The 16,360-nt window shown below is 41.0% G+C and overlaps 1 protein-coding gene across 1 annotated transcript in view; it reads left to right on the top strand.

Annotated features, from left to right (window-relative positions):
• Positions 1 to 7,430: 7,430 nt before the first annotated feature.
• The window catches only part of LOC128614554 (cadherin-22), a 151,400-nt gene continuing 142,470 nt past the window's right edge, over positions 7,431 to 16,360 (top strand). Inside the window, exon 1 of the mRNA XM_053635956.1 lies at positions 7,431 to 7,513. The gene's annotated coding sequence lies outside the window, so the exon portion shown is untranslated. The remainder of the gene's footprint in view (positions 7,514 to 16,360) is intronic.

The raw sequence follows: 16,360 nt of genomic DNA, 5'->3' as shown, positions 1-16,360 counted from the left end.
GAGCCCTTATGCCCAGAGGTGTAGCGAGACCGCGCGCCTCATAAGCGATTGAGATTGCTTCCACTATCCAATTTGAGATGTGCTGCTTTGACACAGCATCACCTCTACTGTCGCTGCCAAGCAGACCAGCAGCTGTTCCGACTTATGCCACTGGAGGGAGTGGTGAACATAAGTACAGAGAGCCCTTACTGGACACAGCAGATGCATTCTCTCTTGTTTCGGTGTGAGGAACAGAGGAGGGCAGGAAGCCTGCAACACCACAGGCTGGGCAGCAGATGTAGGCACCTTAGGAATATAATCCAGCCTAGGATACAGGAAGGCTTTGGTTAATCCAGGGGTAAAGTCAAGGCAGGAAGGGGCAACTGAGAGAGCTTGTAGATCTCCTACTCGCTTGAGATGTCAGGGCCAGCAGAAGAGCTATCTCTAGAGTCAGAAGCTTCTCAGAGGCTGATCGTAAGGGCTCAAATGGGGCCCCTGACAGACCTTCCAGGACCACAGAAAGTTCGCAGGAAGGTAAGCACGGCCAGCAGATTGGTCTCAGCCGCCTAACACCACACATAAACCTCGAAGTTAGAGGATGTTGCCCCACAGAGGCTCCATCAACAGGGGCATGGCTGGCCGAAATGGCGGCCACGTAAGCCCTGATTGTAGAAGGAGCCCACCCCACTGAGAAACGTCCTTGTAAGAACTCCAGGACTGTAGCTATTGTGCAGTTCACTTGATCTACAGTGGATCCCTGTGGATGGGAGTCTCCCAAGGAGTGCCATCTAGCAGGGATATTATCTCTGAGAACCATATTTGAGCTGGCCAATAAGGTGCTACTAGCAGCAGATGTAGACTGTCTTGGCGAACTCTCGCTAGAACTTGTAGGAGCAGAACTGGGGAAAAGCGTACAGATGTGACCTCGGCCACATGTGCACCATTGCATCCAGCCCTAATTGTGTGGGAGGAGTGAGGGCGAACCACAGTGAGGAGTGTGTTGTCTCCTCAGAGGCGAACACATGCAGTCCTGCTTGGCCAAACCTCCGCCATATGGACTCCACCACTTGTGGATGGAGCCACCAATCCCTGGGCCTCAGCCCCTGCCTCAACAGGATGTCTGCCTCCACATTCCAGTTGCCCAGAATGCACATTGCACTCACTGCCAAAACTTTCCCTCTGCCCAGAGAAAAATTAGTTGCGCCTGCCTGAACAGGGGGCGCGGACATAATCCTCCCTGGTGGTCAATATATGAGACTACCACTGTGTTGTCTGTAAACACATGATGACCTTTCAATTGAGGAAGAAGGAATTTCAGTGCTAGAAATATGGCCCACATTTCTAGGCAGTTTATATGCCGCTCCAGATGAGGGCTGCTCCAGAGACCATGAGCTGGACAGCTGTCTAAGACCCCGCTCCAGATCATGAGGGAGGTGTCTGTCATTACCGTCTTGCGCTAAGGTGACACCCCTAGAGTGTGACCCAATTCTAGAAACCTGGGACACTCAAATTCTCAGAGCACGTAGGGATAGCCGCGTGACACTGATTACTCTCAGAGGTTTCATCCTTGGATGAAACCCCCAACTTCTCAGTCACCACTGAAACGGTCTCCTGTGCAATAGGCCCAATGGTATGAAATTGGCTGCTGCTGCCATAAGCTCTAATAGTCTCCCATAGAGACTGGAGAGGATGCCAAGATCCAGCTTTATCTTGCTCAATGTTGATAGGATTGACCCTACGCATGTTGGGGATAGAAACACCCTCATTGTAGTCGAATCCTTATAACCCCTAGAAAAGTTGTCCACTGCACTGGAGAAAGCATACTTTTCAGAAGTTCAACCTGAGCCCCAAGCTCTTCATGTGGGTGAGAACAACATCTCGATGTTGAACCGCCAGTTCCCTGGATCGTGCTAGAATTAACCAGTCGTCCAGGTAGTTTAGTACACGGATGCCCTGGAGTCACAATGGAGCCAGAATGACATCCATGCACTTTGTGAAGGTGCGAGGATCTAAAGCTAGCGATATTTCTATGTGGAAATATGCGTCTTTTAGATCTATCGTCACAAACCAGTCCTCAAATTGAATCTGTGGAACGATAAATTTGGGCATCAGCATCTTGAACCTGTATGTCCAACGAGATCTAAAATTGGCCGCATACTCCTATTTTTTTGCGGACCAGGAAATAACGGCTGTAAAAACCTCCATCCCTCAGGGAATTGGGTACATGTTCTATGGCCCCTTTGTCCAAGAGGCATCTTACTTCCTGTGCTAATGTCAGGCTCTGGTCTGTGCCGTCTACTGTGGTGAGCACACCTCTGAACTGGGGGGGTCGAGCTCTAAACTGGACCCGGTAACCCTTTTCTACGGTAGACAGAACCCATGGAGACACATTTGGCAGTAGTTTCCACGCTGCCAGATGATCTTTTAGCCACTTTAACTATTCCACATTCTATTTGAGGGCAAGCATCAGATTTCCGTTGCCCTGTGACAGCTCGCTGACCAGAGAACACTGAAAACTTGGGACCGCCTTGGCTAGGGGACGCCCTACAGTAGCCCTGGGGGCTAACTGCCCTAACAACCTCATGTTCCCTGATTTGTCCCTCCACGGCCCCTCAGGACCGCTCCCCTTTGTCTGCTTGGCCTTTATGACCATTCTTAGATCAAGCCTAGTAGCAGGCCGTGACTGTGGGCGCCCGGTTCCCCTGGCTGTCTGCGGGGGTTGGCGGGCTGCCATACTCACCTTCTGTGTCTCCCTCGCACTAGTGTTGGCCTGGGCCCCAATCGTGGATGCCCAGGTGAACTCGACGCAACAGGGTAGGAACTGGCTGAATGCTGCCATATGTCAAGCTCACTCAGCAGGTCTGCTTGGTAGGCCTGCAACACAGTCATTGTCTGCAGTGACCCACAAGCAAGACTACTACTGCATAGGCCTTGCCCACCAATGCCACGGTGGCCTTACATGGTGACTTAGATGGCAAAGCTTGTCCCCCTAAATTACCTGCTGTCGATGGAGAGAGGTAGCTCACAAGCGCCTCCTCTGCCTTCACCATAGCTAAATAGCCATGCCATTCATTCCCCACAATGGCTGAATAATCCAACATCGTGGGGTTTTAAATACGGTTTATGCATGGTTTTTCCCCCAGAAGCCTGATATTTTGGCATGCACTTCTGGAAGAAAGGGGAGTTTTCTGCAGTGTGAGGGATTTACTTTCACTGGGGAGAAAAAAGCTCATCCAGCCTTAGTAATCACTTCAAGCAGTTCTTTATATGCTGCTTTCCGTTTTTAGCACATCTTTCTGGCTCCTTGGAGTCAGCGAGGAATTATTACTATTATTTTTGTGTGTGTGTGTGGTTTTTTTTTGGGGGGGGGGCTTTCCATAGTTGAAGGAGGAGTCGCCACGCGAGCTCCAAATTCCAGCGGACAGCTGGATCCAGAAGCTCCTCTTCCTGATCCATAAGAGATCACCCAGACCTGAGAAGGCTAGCTGCCTCGGCAGCAACCGGCCCAGATCCGCGAGGCTGTGAATCCCAACTCGCTTTGGCTTCCGAGAAGAGCGCGAGTCGCCAGCGGAGCTGCCTAATGTAAGGCATTACAATGCGCCCTCGCATGCTCCATTGCTAGACACTTCACACAGAAAGTGTGCATTACTCCCCATGATGAAACAGGAGCAAGGCGTAACACACTTTCTGAATTCTCTCACTCATATTTTTCTCTCTCGCTCATTCCTTTTTTTCCTTCTCTTTTTTTTAAAGGGATAGAAAAGTCCAGAGATTTTGAGAAAAGATAGAGAGGAAATGAAGCGTCTTTTTTTTTTTTTTTACACAAACAACCAACATGCAGTCTCGCTGAAGATAATAAGTCTGACGGTGCAGTTCACAGGTGCCATATTTATATCACGCGACGCGCTTAATTGCCATGTCACCTGATCATGGCAGACCTATAAATAGGCATGATTTTACACAAGCTTCAGATGCCGGTCGCACGTGAGAGGCACTCCCATAGTGTTATGCTAAACGCAACGTGGAGTTCCCTTTGAAACCGAACTAAGTTTTGCACTGAAAATGTCTGTTAACGAGGAAATCGAGCTTGCAGATTTAATGGGTTAAAATAGTTATTTTTTTCTGCTCAGTACCCAGGCAATACATTGTACCATCCTTCCTACAGTAGGTAATGGAAAGTCAGGGAAAAGTCATGGAATTTTACATTTGACTTGGAGTGGGAACCCTGTGTAAGTCGCTCTGGATAAGGGCATCTGCCAAATGCCATAAATCTTAATGTAAATGAAACAGTTTGAGTTGGCTTTCACCTGTTTCCATATAATTAACTAATGGAATACAGGTGAGGAAAAATAATTTGATAAAAAAATAGCATGGTAGAGCAGTGCCTTGCTCCTCTTAATTTTATTGATCATATCGAGACCTAGTATAAGGCTGTCTTGAGCAACAACTGTACATTTCAACAGTGAGGATCAGTCAGTGATTGGCCTGAGCAGCTCTGAAAAAGAAGTTAATGAAAAAGACAATATTGTCATAATTAGCATAAAAAAAGAATAATCCAATAATCCAAGAGTGATAAAAGCACTTGTGTTAAAGGGGTACTCATGTTCAGTGTAAAGCCAGCAGGGGATGCAGACTGGTTAATGACAGCAATTTACTGATGCTTTTTGAACATGTCAGTGATGAGCAGTGTAGGAGAACAAAAGGAACAGCTTTTGGAAAAGTTAAGGGTTTGTATAGTGCTGTATTTTAATAGGTTGCACTTAATCTGGAAAATAAATGGAAGTGTAAATTTTTCAGTCGCACATTTAGTACATTCAAATAGTTGGTTGTTAAATCATTAATTTATGTTTCAATCTGAGAGAATCTCAGGGCTTCAGTACATTAGAGAACTGATAATGCTTCCAACATTTATTCACCAGCTTTTCTTCAAAACACACCTAGATATTCAAAGTGATTGTGAAGACATTAGCACAAAGCATGTGGAAATAACTTCTGCATGAAAGATTTCCAGGAACAGAGCAAACTTTATTTAAAAAGACAGTGATGCAGAAATGAGTGTTTTGCTTGTAAGGATATTTTCACTAGGAGGGGCTATGGGATCGTTCTCTTCTGCTTTACTATGTCTGTGTCTTTATAATGCTTTAACAACTTTGCTAAATCTTCAAATATAAGAATGTAAACAAGAAAGAGCATTTGTGCAAAACAATCCCCCTTTGCCTGTAGAATGACACAGAAAATCTCCATCATGTAGGCTGAGGTGCTCAGCAGGACCACAATACTGAGTACATGACTGCATCGGCATAGGATGAAGCAGATGCTGGCTTTTCCCCCCTCTGCATATGGCTGCTCCTATACTATATTAGGAATGGGGCAATAGGCAAAATAATTTATAGATTCGTTAGAAAAATAGTGCAACATTTCTTGTTAGGGAGAGAGCTTAATAAAAAAAGTTTATATATTAATACAGCACACTACTGGAATGGTGGTTTCCTTGGTGAGGGTTCTGCATAGTTCATTTGCTGTTCTTACTATTTATCATGGGACAGGTGGAGACAGATGAAAGAACAGTATTTTATTTAACGTGTAACATGTGAACAAAGACTTGAACTACATAAACAAACAAACTAGGCAAGCATGAAATACACAAGAGCATGTCATGGATACAACAACATATAATGACGCTAGTCACAACAGATGCTTGACAGAATCCTATACAAACGTGACTTACTGTGCATTCAAGTCCTCCTGGGAAGTTCATATTTATGAGTTGGGAAGTTGTAAATACGGCATCAGGTGTGATCAAGTCACTTTGGTCGGAGCAAGATGGCAGTGTACCTTCTCTCAACTACAAAAAAAAAAAAAACAGCAAGGTTTTTTTCTATTTCTAGAAAATGAAGAACAAATAATGTACATCAGGTATGTTTTGCTTTATGTTTTTAATCGATTTATGAAGCCACTGTAAACTTTATTTACATATATCATAATTGTACAACGTTATCGTATTTTGTGCAGGCAGTAACTTGCTGCATTTACCAAACACATATTAACTGAAGTCAGCTTCTAAGATGAGTAAACATTCAGTTTCAACATATTTACAAAGAAAATCCTGAGTTTCCCGAGTTCAAATATGAACTTTCCAACATGACTGAATGCACCATTAAATACTAGTGCTCATTAGCCCAAAATCAGGTGAATCAGGTGCAAACAGTCATGTGACATGAGTGTTGCGATGAGGTAAGATGCAGTGGCTGATGGGAATCGTAATCCATAGTTGTATTCAGCGCAACCATGACACTATTACACTCTTCTGGACTGAGATTGATGTTGTCAATCCTACAACCTAAGCCACTCTTCCAACTAAAGGGGTGACGGCCTAAATACTCCTATCACCAGAACCTTAGTTTTAACCTTCCACCTGCTTTTTTGATTTCTCTTTAAGTCAATGTTATGTCTCTATTTTCTTTAATTCCTTCTTTTGGTTGCTATATCACTTGTCCTTATCTAGTATTACTGTCTCTGGATTGTTCACTCTTTATTCTGTATCTGGTGGTTCCAGTGGATTGTTTGTAGTTTGTGCTTTTTGATTATGGGCTTTTCCATCCCATATTCAGCAGATATACATACATATAACAGTGGTGCTTGAAGGTTTGTGAAACCATTAGAATTTTCTATATTTCTGCATAAATATGAACTAAAATATAATCAGATTTTCACACAAGTCCTAAACATGGATAAAAACAACACAATTAAACCGATGAAACAAAACTATTATACTTGGCCATTTATTTATTGAGGAAAATTTTCCAATATTACATATCTATGAGTGGCAAAAGTATGTGAATCTTTGCTTTCAGTATCTGGTGTTAGCCCCTTTGCAAGAATATCTGCAAATAAATCTTTCTGATCAGTCCTGCACATCGGCTTGAAGGAATTTTAGCCCATTCCTCAGTACAGAGCAGCTTCAACTCTGTAATCCTGACACTTTGTGGTGCCTGTTTTTGCACTCTTAGCAAGGCTTTGATTGATCTTGTGCTGACTGCATGTTCTTATGCTACTATTATCTGTGTTAACCTTCAGTCTTGCCCTTTCTACACTGAAAAAAAAAAACAGCTTATTGAATTTACTTAATTCAAATGCATACATCAGTTCCATGTGAGTTGCCTCAACACAATTTGTTTTTTGCACATCCAACACGATTTCATCATGTATTTTCAAAACCTTGAATCAAATCAAACTCCATGCTCTCTGCTGCATGTTAGTTTAAGTCTATAGTTATTGTTCCCGTCAGAGGCAACATCCTTGCGAGATTTCATTTACGTTAATACTACATGAATTGATCACGTTCATTGTACATAATTCAATCTAGTAATAAGAAATATATTTCAATTTGTAAACTACGTATATGTTCTCATAAATCTGACCGTCCACGTATTCCATTTTTTTCAGGGTAGCTACTGGTAAGATTTTCCCATGTCATCCACCCCTGCTATCAGTTGGTGGTGCAGTCCATGGACAGAGCGATAGTGGGAATGAGGTATGTGCAATTTGTTTGAGTTTTTCTCCTTGGCCACCTTCTTGGCTCATTCCTGGGGATTTTCTAGGCTCCAGTCTAAGTGTACTTTTGTTTTGGATTCTGGGTAAAGTGCTACATCCATACCTTTATTTCTCTATCTGCCTGTCTAATCATTCCATATACTGTACAGTTACTGTAATACAGGATTTGGAATGATTTTAGGATGTTGAGCCATACACATTTAACCCTCAGTGAAGACAAAGAAGATTCATTCATTCATTCATTCACTCATGCATTCATTCATCTTCAGTAACTGCTTTGTCCTTTTGGACCCTATTCTGGGAACACGAGACTGAAGCAGACATAGGGATTACATGTGTAACATCACACAGAGGGAAACCCGAGCTCAACATATGAGTGGAGGCCCTGGAACTGCACCACCATGACATACAATATAAGATACTATGTAATATTGTGTAATAAAATGTCTTGTACAACCTCGTCTAGAGTGTCCCCTGCCTTGTGCCATGCAATGTGCAATGCAATGTAAATAACATTTATATATTACAGCATTTCCCCCCAAAAAGTCAGATAAAATGCACACCTAAGGTCTACATTTATTGCGAAAGTTTCTAAAGCCCATAATTTAAGCAGTGGTTTCTGTGTGTTACTACATGAAAAATGTTTGTTTGTACCTGGGCTAATTGGTTTGAACACCTGTTTGAGAGTCAATCACAGTTTACATTGCAATAGTTTTAGAGTCTTGTTTAAGGCACTGCCACATTATTCTGGTCTAACTTGTTTTCAATGCAGTGTTTCTTCAGTTGTGCCACGGCAGGTCTAATAATGAGGCTCACAGTGGGGTGGACGCTATTCGTTATTCTTTTTTGCACTTTGATCAATAGACTGGGCTGGCTTGCTCTTTCTATGATAACACATGAGTATCAATATAATCTCTCTCTCTCTCTCTTTTCTTTTCCATTTATCTGTTTCCCTTGGTGCAGGGTTACATCTTTACAAGTAGTGATTTATTTTATTTTGATATTCATTGTCTAGCCTGTGGTGCAACATCATTAACATATGTAAGTGTGCCTATGTAAACACCCATGCATACTGTACACCCACCTACCAGTGTATCACATGATTACTTAAACCCTTAGGGCATTAATATGTATTAAATGAAACCTTAAATACAACCCAAATTCCAAAAAACGTTGGGATGCTGTGTAACATTTAAATAAAAACAGAATTCAATGATTTGCAAATCTCATAAACCCATATGTTATTCACAATAGAACATTGAAAATATACCAAATGTTTAAACTGAGTAAATGTACCATTTTATGAAATAAGTAAGGTAATTTTAATTTGTAATAGGGACGGGCGCAACAAAAGGCTGGAAAAGTAAGTGCTATTAAAAAGAAACAGCTGGAACATTTTGCAATTAATTAGGTTAATTGGCAACAGGTCAGTAACATGATTGGGTATAAAAAGAGTATCTTAGAGTGGCAGAGTCTCTTAGAAGTAAATTAGCCAAGTAGACTCCAGTTTTTTCTTTTCCTGCCTTTTCTTGCCCCGTCCCGACTTTTTTTGAGACGTGTTGTGGCCATCAAATTCAAAATTACCTTATTTTTTTTCTTAAAATGGTACATTTACTCAGTTTAAACATTTGATATGTTTTCTATGTTCTATTTTTAATAACATATGGGTTTATGAGATTTACATTCTTGCATAGCATTCTGCCTTTATTTACATTTTACAGTGTGCTAACTTTTTGGGTTGGAATTTGGGTTGTAGTAAGTAGATAAGGATCCCTCCACCTCATGTCTGTAATTTTAAAAGCACTTTTAATAGTATAGCAATAGCAATTTTAATAGTATTTCCATCATCTATACATTACACATTGGACACTATACATTCTTCTACTGAAAAGACACACTCATCTAATCTTCGCTAATATTTGCTAACAGCTCAGCCATGGCTGGGGCACTAAAACTATTCTCATTCATGAACCAGCAAATCAATAAGCAAGAAGCCTAAGAATAATAGCAAGTTTGTGTCATGTCTGCTCATGTTATGTCAGCATGATCCAATGCATAATTTACCTATTTCACTGTGGCCTATGGCTTGCATGTGTGAGAGAGAAAAAGGTGAGCGCTGATTCTGCTAATCTGCTCTTTTTGTCTCTCTGCACGTCAGTGTTAGTGCTTTGTTAATTGTTTGCGCCTGGAAAGCTAATGCCTTTGTTAAGGTGGCCTGGTTGTCAAATCCCTGCAGGAGCCATGAGGTGCCGAGGCAGTCTGTGTTAATTCTTAATGAGAGTGTATTTGCTGATGTGGAGCTCAGTGAGAAGGTGTCTTAAATTGCATTAGCGCCCTGGCAAACCTTTAGACATGCTCATTGGGTAAACGGCCACTGTTGTAATGTGCTTCACCTTGACCCAGTAAAGATTAATGTAACAAGACAGAGCAGAACCGAGAGTGTCTCTTTCTGATGCAGTACACAACAAATGTGGTACACACACAAATCAGTGTGTAATGGACCAGACAGGGACATCAGTACCATGGCAGAGGGGTTTCTGGCTCGTATAGAACATGCTGACCAGCAATTCTGCTCTGATGGCAAGGTGTAAAACAACATATAATGTAGAGCTCAATGGGTTGTGAATCCCTAAAAGCTTTTGGGGGTTTCCTTTGAAAGACTTGGTGGCTTTCTTCCCCATGGAAAGTGTGGGGCTTCCAGGGTTTAAATCCACATGTTTTTGAATATTTTGTTTTTCACCATATGAGGCTTTGTGTCCTAAATTGCCAATTTTTAAGATAAGAACCAACAAATTATCTCATGGAAATGTAGGGGATGCTTGTGTGGATAGGTAGAGCTTACTTTGTACAATTGGTAAATATATAATATTGTTAAGCACTTGAAGGCTTAGCTTGTTATTCAGTTTTCATCTTATGGTATATAGTTTGGTAACTACTATGAATAAAGTTAAACTAATAGCAAGAGGTATGTACACAACCCACTTATCACTGAGCACCACTCAGGCTTTTTGGTTAGGAGTCTTTCAGCATGGCACCTGACATGGCAATATTTTCCCACTCTTTCTTGCAAAAACATTCTAGATCCATCAAATTGTGAGGGCATCTCTTGTGCACAGCCCACTTGGATTCTGGTTTGGGCTCTGGCTATGTCATTCAAAAACAGTGATTTTCTTTTGGTTACTCTATTCCCTTGTTGATTTGGATGTATTATTTGGGTCATTGTTGTACTGAAAGGTGATATTCCTTTTCATATTCATCTTACTAGCAAACACCTGAATGTTTTGGATTAAAATCAGCTGGTATATGTAGCTATTCGTGATTTCCTCCACCTTGATAAAACCAGCAGTTTTGATTGAAGGAAAGCAGCCCTAAACCTTGATGCTGCCACCACCATGCTTCACCATGGCTATGGTGTTCTTTTGTTGATGTGCTTTTTTTTGCGCCAAACATACCTTTGGTTTCATCAGCCCATAACACATTTTGTCACATGGTTTGGGGTGATTTAGTTAGGCTTGGATGTTTTCTGTGAGCAAGGGCTTCTGTCTAGCCACCCCATAGCCCAGGCATTTGAAGAATATAAAAGATTGTCACATGCAGAGTGTAATCAGTACTTGTCAGATATTCCTGCAGCTCCTTTAATGTTGCTGTTGATCTCTTGACAGTTCCCTAGTAAGTTTTTGTCTTGTCCTTTTGTAAATTTTGGTAGGATGTCCTGTTTTTGGTAATGTCACTGTGGTGCCCCATTTTCTCCACTTGTTGATTATGGCCTTCATGGTGTTCCATGCTATAGCTAATGTTTTGGAAAAAAATTGGTACCCCTCTCCTGATCGATTCCTTTCGACAGTGAGACCGTGTACAGGCTCTTTGCAGACCATGGCTTCAGTAGTCAGATGAAACCAAGAAACTCTTACAGAAACAGGTGGTCTTTATTTAGGATTAATCAGAATAATTTAATTGATGACAGCTGTGTGATAATTACATTTGAACCTGAGATTGAGTGTGATTGGTTCATTCAGACCACAGCCACACCCCCATTTATAAAAGGGTGTGCACACTTATGCATCAAAATTATTGTAACATTTATTTATTTATTTTTTTCACCTCATGTTTAAAATCCATTGTAATTACAACTGTGACTGATTGGTACTGGTTGTTTAAGGGATTATTATGCCAATTATATACCAAGCAAGCTCTTCCCTATCTTATGACAGCTATACCAACCGGGGAGGGTGAATGCTGAAACATGTTGCCTCCCAGAGACATGAAGCCAGCCAAGCCTATCTTTCCTAACTACTGCTCATGCTGTGTCACAGGGCATTATAAGACACTAGGAAGAATGTGATATCTGCCCTCTTCCACATATAAGAGCTCAAAGACACATGTAATTGGCTAGTGTCTCTGTGATTGACAGGGGAGAGTGAGTATGCCATCACTCCAACCCAGAAAGCATGGACAATTTTGCTCCTGTGGCTCCTGGCCATGGATAGCTGTGAAATTGTGGGGATTAAAATTTGTGATGGACGATAAGATGAATGCACCAGTGGGGAGACTGCAAGCCATTTGTTTAAATCCAACACATGAACCATAATCATAGTTAAGGCAGGCAGAGGTCAAAATCAGAAGCAAACAGATAACTGTAGGCAGTTCAGATAGACATGTTGAGTAAACATCATAAAGAAAAATTACTAAACACAGATTTACAGAGTAAACACAATGGCAAGACTTTGCAAGGTGAGTGTATAAGCATGGCAATCTAGGTATATAAAACATCTAATTACTATGATGAGGAAGAGCTGTTCCCTTTTGTAGCTTGGGGAATGAGCTAATGCCTGTACTAGATTGGGCACAGATCTGGATTCACGAGTCAGGGCTGGAACTGATGAAGCTATCTATATGACATTTCTAAATTCATCTAAAAAGAGGTAAAGGTTACAGAGTCTACCAACCATTATTTTGATGCTCTTTTTATAGTCCTAATTTGTACTGTAGATGTGTTCCTAATTATAGAAAATAACTGCCTAGGTTTGTTGGGTCAGGTTTGGGTCAGGTAAGCTATGGAAACTATGAAAATGCATTTTAATAATTGTATTAATTATCCTTTAAACCATGGAAGTCTGTGCAGCTGAAGTAAAAATAGAATCAAACAGATGTATCTGCAAAAACCTGAGGTGCAAGTCAGTGGAGCTTCACGGGTTGTTAGCCACAGTTTAATAGGGCAAATCCCATATACTGTATGCACTGATTCTACACCTTTGGTGCCAAATGGCCACTAATAAAACTTAATGTAATTCATTAAAAAGAAAATAGGATTAAAATACCAGGAATCTCCTAACTTTGTGGCTGAAGACCAGAGGTGTCAAAGCCTCCTTTGTCACTTGTTCCTGGCTCTTGAGAGCTCCTGACTATCCATCATTATTGTGGTTGACAGTCATTTTGAGTGCCTGCATTAGACAAGAGGGTGATCCTCCAGAGGCCAGGATGTACTCAAGTATGTGGAGGATCTGAAGTGGGCAGAATACAGGCAAACAAGATAATGGCAGAGAAATTACAATTTAGAAGTATAGGACTGCATTTTTCAGTCCTTGCCAAAAGACAGGGGAAAACACTTCAGTATAAGGTTTCATGTTTGGCATACACATTAACATTGTTAACAAATTTCTTAAGGTGGATTATTCTGGTCTTTTGTATAACCAAGTACAATAGCACCACCAGTGGTCATAAGAAAATACACAGAATGGTATGAAGAAGAGAGGCTGGGTCTGATTTCTTTCTAGCCCAGAGTGTAGATTCTTGGAGCCTATCAGTGACAGTCGTGTCAGCGACAGTTGCGGGATTACAGTTAGGATTAGGAGGAGAAAAGTTGACAGGCTAAGTAATTACACAAAAGGACAGATAACAGAACAGATAAGAAGAGATAACTGTAATGTTTTATTTAATGGAAGAGTTACAAGTTTTCTGTTTACTATGTTTAGTATTTGGGGGAAAGACAGCATGAAGCCATTACCGGCTTTAAATCACAAATGTTGCTGATCTATCTTTAAGTGTTTGTGTGTGTGTGTGTGTGTGTGTGTGTGTGTGTGTGTGTGTGTGTAATAGTTCACATTGTTCTTATTGTGCCATCAATTAGACCTCATAATATAATGTACTACTCATCCCTAATGGTTTCATTGATTTTAGCCCTCCCATCAAATAACCAACACTGTTCCATAGATATAAAAAACACATCCTGGTCTTTACTATCCATTTTTTACTATTTATAATTTTAAACTCTTGCTTTTTTGTTCTTCTATACTCTGGCCAGATGTAAGAACGTTTCATTTGAAATTCTTGTTGCATGCCAAGTTCTAAACAAGTTAGACCTGTGAGAGCCTCCTATTGCCTTATCCAGCAAAGGGCTTGAATCTTTTAGTGAAACCAACAGTTCCTGTAAATTTATTATATTTACCCCAGTCTCTCTGCTGGTGAATCCCTCCATCTTCTCCCTGACATCAGTAACTGCTCAACAAAGGAGCTAATGAAGCAGAGCAGAGGAAATTTTTTCCTGGTAATTAAGAAAAATGAATGGAGGTGACATAGAGGCTGCTGCATGCTTCATAATTGTCCTCTCCTCTATATCTTCCTCCTCCATTCTTCCTTTCTCCATCTGTAACTGTCTTCTCGGTGACCTGCTGCATCATACCTATGATGAATGCATTCTGAAAATTTTTTTTTGGGGGGGGGGGGGGGGTGTAAAATACATGCTTCACAAATATTAGATCATTGTGTCTAAATGAATGGCAACTTAGGAAAAATAAAACCGTATAATGTTTAGTCTTCTTTGTTTTTACCCTGATTGACAGAATTGATTCTAATCAGCTTCCTCTCTCTTCACATTGATGGCCCCTCCAACAGTCAGCTACGAATTGCAATTTGGGCTTCTCCTTCTTGCAAGATGAGTTTGCGGCATATTGATTGTGCTTACAAGAGGTCTCAAAGGATTTCTGGTCACCAAAATGAAGTAATGTTCTCCAGACAAAACAATGCCTGTTAAAGAGTGCTACTCAGCCTTCAGCTCTGCTAGGCATCTTATAAAATAGTTCAGATATTCAGATAGCAGACTGTGAAATATACAAATGTGTGAATGACTGACACCTTAAAATGTAAACGTTTAGGTTGGCATTCACGATGTGAGATAAGTAGGAAACAGGCAAAACTTTGTACATGTGTAACCTACTGGCACCCTGTCTTGTGCCCGATGCTCCCTGGGATAGGCTTCAGGTTCCCCGTGACCCTGAAAACAGTAAGCGGTAGAAGATGGATGGATGGATGGATGGATGTGTAACCTGTGAAGGCTACTTGTGAATAATTGTACAGGCTAAAACATTCTAGCTATCTGAAACTCAGCGTTACTATTATGAAACCATTATAGTTGAGCCTTATATCAAAGGCCTTATGTCAAAGGCATAAAATGATTGCATACAGATGTAAAAACATACATTGAAATAGGTGTAGGTGTATATATATATCTATCTATCTATCTATCTATATATATATATATATATATATATATATATATCTATATATATATATATATATATATATATATATATATATATATATATAATGTGTGTGTGTGTGTGTGTGTGTGTGTGTATATATATATATATATATATATATATATATATATATATATATATATATATATATATATATATATATAGGCTGCACTATTAATGATTGCTATTTTTTATCAAGTTTTTCAAGAATGCAATCATACCATATCTCTTCAAAATACAGTGAGGGAAAGAAGTATTTGATCCCCTGCTTATTTTGTACGTTTGCCCACTGACAAAGAAATGATCAGTCTATAATTTTAATGGTAGATTTATTTGAACAGTGAGAGACAGAATAACAACCAAAAAATCCAGAAAAACACATGTCAAAAATGTTATAAATTGATTTGCATTTTAATGAGGGAAATATGTATTTTACCCCTCTGCAAAACATGACTTAGTACTTGGTGGCAAAACCCTTGTTGGCAATCACAGAGGTCAGACGTTTCTTGTAGTTGGCCACCAGGTTTGCACACATCTCAGGAGGGATTTTGTCCCACTCCTCTTTGCAGATCTTCTCCAAGTCATTAAGGTTTCGAGACTGACGTTTGGCAACTCGAACCTTCAGCTCCCTACATAGATTTTCTATAGGATTAAGGTCTGGAGACTGGCTAGGCCACTCCAGGACCTTAATGTGCTTCTTCTTGAGCCACTCCTTTGTTGCCTTGGCCGTGTGTTTTGGGTCATTGTCATGCTGGAATACCCATCCACGACCCATTTTCAATGCCCTGGCTGAGGGAAGGGGGTTCTCACCCAAGATTTGACGGTACATGGCCCCGTCCATCGTCCCTTTGATGCGGTGAAGTTGTCCTGTCCCCTTAGCAGAAAAACACCCCCAAAACATAATGTTTCCACCTCCATGTTTGACGGTGGGGATGGTGTTCTTGGGGTCATAGGCAGCATTCCTCCTCCTTCAAACACGGCGAGTTGAGTTGATGCCAAAGAGCTCCATTTTGGTCTCATCTGACCACAACATTTTCACCCAGTTATCCTCTGAATCATTCAGATGTTCATTGGCAAACTTCAGATGGGCATGTATATGTGCTTTCTTGAGCAGGGGGACCTTGCGGGCACTGCAGGATTTCAGTCCTTCACGGCGTACTGTGTTACCAATTGTTTTCTTGGTGACTATGGTCCCATCTGCCTTGAGATCATTGACAAGATCCTCCCGTGTAGTTCTGGGCTGATTCCTCACTGTTCTCATGATCATTGCAACTCCACGAGGTGAGATCTTG

Source organism: Ictalurus furcatus, chromosome 11, assembly GCF_023375685.1.
Source record: "Ictalurus furcatus strain D&B chromosome 11, Billie_1.0, whole genome shotgun sequence".
NCBI classification, from domain to species: domain Eukaryota; kingdom Metazoa; phylum Chordata; class Actinopteri; order Siluriformes; family Ictaluridae; genus Ictalurus; species Ictalurus furcatus.
Note: the sequence above shows the minus strand (reverse complement) of the source record. Positions and strands in the feature narration are given on the sequence as shown.